We start from the raw sequence: 4,959 nt of genomic DNA, 5'->3' as shown, positions 1-4,959 counted from the left end.
CTACGGGACAGACCTAAATGCGACGTTAAAACGTCTATGCTTATGCAAAAATGCCAAATTAATCACAGGAATATTTTTCAAGAATCTTTCAAGTCTCATCCACTCATCTTAATTATATAACGATCACTCAAATCGATAAATAACCAAGAATCCTCCCCAGCAGAGTCGCCAAATTGTAGGCGTCGCTCGAAGTGCGCCTACGTTAAAGCATGTTGTGAATATGCTTGACACTCATAGGAAGTGGGAATTGACCTAACACGATTAGGGACAAATAAAGTATAGAGCCACCAACAAGTTTTTAAGGAACTTGTAAATCGTTCACGGATCATAAAAAGGCAACCAAAATAAAGGGACAACGATAGGCAACAACGATTGACCCGTGAAGGTTACACCCCATTCATAATCCATGAGATTACTAACTCCATATGGTTCGGAATCACGAAAGGAGAATCGGGGATGATGGTACGAAGTGAGTCATGGAGTTACATTCCCCCATATTGGCCTCTACTCGATTCTTATAGTGAAAAGTGATTCCTGCGATCTCAAAGGCATGCAAACAAAATATTCAATTTGCTCCAAAATATTATTAGGCTAAATTGGTTGAATATTAATGCAACATATAATTCTAAAATATCGTGACCACTTGATTAAACAATAAGATTAAAAAGGAACCTAAACCGGTCGTCCAAATTATCTTATTAGGCGTGGTTTTCAATTACATATTCCCTTTAAACATGCAATATGGTGATCATAAATAATAATAGAATAAGCATTAATATTGGAAGCAATTTAACAATAATTCCAACAATATAAAATCGTTAGAAAAATAATAGAAATAAAAGGAACATAATTCTTACTTTGATTCTGTTTGCTTGCAACTAAAAAATAATAAACGAGTTAGTAACTTCAAGGAAATAATAATAAAACAATAATTAAATTAAATTAAATTAAATAGAATTGATTTGGGGCCAAACCCTCAAACAGTTCTACCTTTTACGCCTTGGCTTAAGGACAGAACCACGAGTAAAGTATGGACTCCTTGGAGTGCTTGAAGAAGGAATTATGAAAGAAGAAGGGTAGGCTAGTGTTTAGGCTAGAGCATAGAGGAGAGAAAAATAGAGAATTAATTCCTGCCCCGTACATCAGAAATGAGGGGGTATTTATAGAAAAAATGTGCTGAGGGAACACACGGAACCCTAAAAAGATAAAAACCCTAAAAAACTATGTCGCGACAAGGCAAAGTATACCGTGACACGGGAAACCCCACCGTCAGACGGGAAACATTCCCGTGACTCGGTGTACTTGTGAAAGGAATGGTGTCCTTCGAACAAGTGTACTATTCCGTTAGTGGGTTCAGAATTATTAGAAAGCTAATATATTCAGTGAGGTCAAGTGATCGGAATGCCTGGGTGGAGGCCGCTTCCGATCAGTAATATTAATGAATAATTAATATTACAGCTTAATCTTGACTGAACCCTTCGGGTCACACCCAAGCATTCAACAAACCGAATCGACGAATTAATTCGGAAGGAATTAATGAGTCGACCGAGTAATATTTATTTAGACGTCGGAAATTCGAGCTTAGAGCGTCAAAACCGAGCGTCGGAAGTCGAGTTGAAAAATAGTGAAAGACGAGACGAGAAATAGTAATAAAGCAACAAAAGACCAAAATACCTCTAGCATCGGAATGCCCATGCAAACCGAGTGCTAAGGGCGTATGGCCTAGCATGGTGGCTAGCATGCGCACCAAGCCGAGCCTAGGCTGGCTGGTGCGTGCTAGCGCACCCATGCTAGCATCGCAAGGCTAGGCGCTGCCTAGTGCGTGCTAGCATGCTAGGCACAGCCTTGTGTGCGCAATGGCTAGCAAGCCATGCCGCAACAAGCTGCAGCAGCTAGCACGCTAGGCGCGCCAGCTCGCCACAGCTAGCAGCAGCATGGCTAGGCCATTGCTTGCTGCCTAGAAGCGCTGGCCAAGGCACAAGGCCAGCAGCAACCCGCACAAGCATGCTGGGCTTGCTGGCCAGCAGCGCCTGGTAGCTCGCATGCGAGTGCTGGGCCTGCTGGGGTTGCTGGGCTTGGCTGCCTTGGTGCCCAAGGGTGGGTGCCATGTGGCTAGTGGTCCTTGAGTGTGTGTGAAGTGAGGTGGACGGTTATGGGAGAGGGAGTGGGGAGCAGGTTTGGTCCTCCCCTTTTCCCAGTGGTCCTCACCTAACCACTCACATGAGCTTGCCACTTGTTGATTTATTACTAGCTTGATTATTAATTTTATTTTAGCTTTAAAATAAAATGGAAAAATCATACTATCCCACATTGATGGGAGAGTAAATGATACTCCCATCATTTCCTATAAATACCTAAGTATGGGCATTGGGAATGAGGCTTGAGTAAGAGTTGAAAAAGGCATCACAATTAGTGAAAACCTTTGAACTCAATATAATTACTCGGGTTTTATTGGTCGGGTCTTGCTAACCCCAAGACATTGGACCTAGTCGGTTTTTTTGGTGCGGGTGGACTTCGTTGGAGGTCTCCGTGTGAGCGGGACTTGAAGCTTTCAAGTAAGAGCTCATTTTGGAGCGAAGCACGCGTCAAAGGTAATTAGCTTATCTTAATCTTGTGATTAATTTAATTATATTTATGGTTTTATTTATTGCGAGTGCGGTCTTGTTTTTGGGTTTGTTTCCGCGGTGAGTCGGACTCACCAAACCCCAACAGCGGTATCGGAGCCTCGCTCGTTTATTTTTAAAATCATAATATTTTCAAGGTGTTTTTATGGCTTAATTTTTCTGGTTTTAAGTTGCTAATTAGATTAGTAACTCGTTTTTCCAATTTTTACCTCGTATTAGAGCTGTCTTCAGCTCCCGAACCCAGATTTCGACCCAAAAATAGTGAATTTTGGGTGGAAAAGGCGTTCTGGAAATGGTTTTACCCTTACAGAACTCGGTTTTTAGCCAAAAAACGACCAGAAATGCATTTTTCGAGGGATTTTTCGTTTTGACGAAAAATTTTAAGTCTTTCTAACCTTGAAAATTGATTGCATATTTAACTTAGGGAGGCCAGGTGACTCCAGCGATTTTGCTATTCCCTTCTTCTTTCCTAGGGTCATCCCAGGAAAATGTTCTTGTTTCTTTACAATAGCATTTACAATCATGTTGGAGTGGGGGTCATGGCAAAGAGGGGTCCTTTCATCCTCCTGGATTAAGGAGACCTCTTCGTTAAAGCCCCATAAGTCTTCATCATCTTCGTCGTGCTCCACTTTAATTATGTGATTTTCTATAGACTTGATTCTCATGGGTGAAGCATCGATGGTGATAGGAATTCCTCCAACTATAGCTTTTACTTGTTGGTGGAGATATGAGGGGACGACCTTTAGTTCATGAAGCCAAGGGCGCCCCAACAGCAAATTGAATGAAGCTTTAATGTCTACTACTTGGAAAGTAGTAGTATGTTCTATTGCTCCCGCCGTTACATTCATGGTAATTTTACCAAGAGCTTGACGACGAGTGTTGTCGTAGGCCCTTATTCCTTGTGTAGACAGAGTTAAATCTTCATCCCTTATGCCTAGCATCCTTGCAGTTCTAAGTGGACAGACGTTGATGGCCGATCCATTGTCTACAAGAGTCATAGGGACGTTCATTCTCTTACAGACCGCCGTGAGGTTTAATGCCTTGTAATTTTTGTCACCTTCTGGAGGTAAATCCATGTCAAAAAAGGTGATCAAATTTTGGACTAGGAAGATCACTCGTGAGGAAGTTGGCCAACCCCTCAGGAGTGGTGTCAAAATCTATCCCTATTTTGTCCAAGGCATTCATTACAGCCAACCTATGTTCTCGAGATGTCGCCAAAAGTTTCCATACGTTCATCTCAACTTTTGTTTTCTTACACTGCTTGACAATATCGTTGTCTTCAATGATAGGTATGGGAACTTGTGGTATGGTTGGCATGGGTTGTGTTGAAACGGGAGGTTGCATTCTTCGGATCTTGTGAGGACGTCTATCGATGGCGTATGACACAGAAGGTGGAGATCCTACTATGTCTTTTAAGTAGACGTCTTCTTCATCACTGTCCCAAACTCCATTAATGGTTGCATCGTCTTCTTGTGGAACTTGGACTAGTTTCTTTTCATCAATCATTTTCTGAATTAAATCCTTGAATTTAAAACAGTTTTCGATAGTGTGCCCCTCTGATTGATGATACTGACAGTAATATCTATCTGTCCTTTTCAGTGATTTGCATGGTCTCGGTTCGAGAGGTTTGATCTCGCCACTCTCGGAGAGCATTTCAAACATTTGTGCATATGGGACCCCAATTGGAGTGTAAATTCTATACTCTTCTTGGGTTTTTCAGTGACTTGTAAAGGAAAACACTTTTCCTCATAAGTCGTTCTCATGGGTGTGAATTTTATCTTGGGTTCATCTTTCGGGAGTGGAACCTCGTCATATTTCTTTTGAAGTTCCTTTATAGCTTTGAGAGTTTCACGTAGCAAATGCGATCCTTCCATCATAGACAGTGTGAGCGATTGTATGTCATCTTTACTTGCTGGTTCTGGAAGGTTATCCATGGCGTCAAAAAAGATTTCCTCCTCTTCTTCTTAAATGGCATGGATTTCTTTGACAGGTTTAATGAGAGACGAAGGGTCAACCTCGTTTTCCTCATCAGAGATAGCCAAGGCATGAGCAAGAGATGCATTATCAATACTTGGCTTCTTACTGGCAGGGGGCAATGGTAGCTTGTTGTTATCGATTAAGTCTTGGATAGCTTCCTTAAGCTTCCAACAATTTTCGGTGAGATGGCCCCTACCTTGATGGTACTTGCAATGTGCATTGGGGTTCCAATTAGCCGACCTCTTTTCGACTAGTGGGTCCCCAAATGGTCCAATAGGAGTTATAAGACCTTTTTGCATTTAATCGATCAAATGCGCTGTCATAACTCATGCCAATAGGAGTAAAGTTTCTCTTAAAT

This window comes from Chenopodium album, chromosome 1 (assembly GCF_948465745.1).
Source record: "Chenopodium album chromosome 1, dcCheAlbu1.1, whole genome shotgun sequence".
Lineage (NCBI taxonomy): Eukaryota > Viridiplantae > Streptophyta > Magnoliopsida > Caryophyllales > Amaranthaceae > Chenopodium > Chenopodium album.
Note: the sequence above shows the minus strand (reverse complement) of the source record.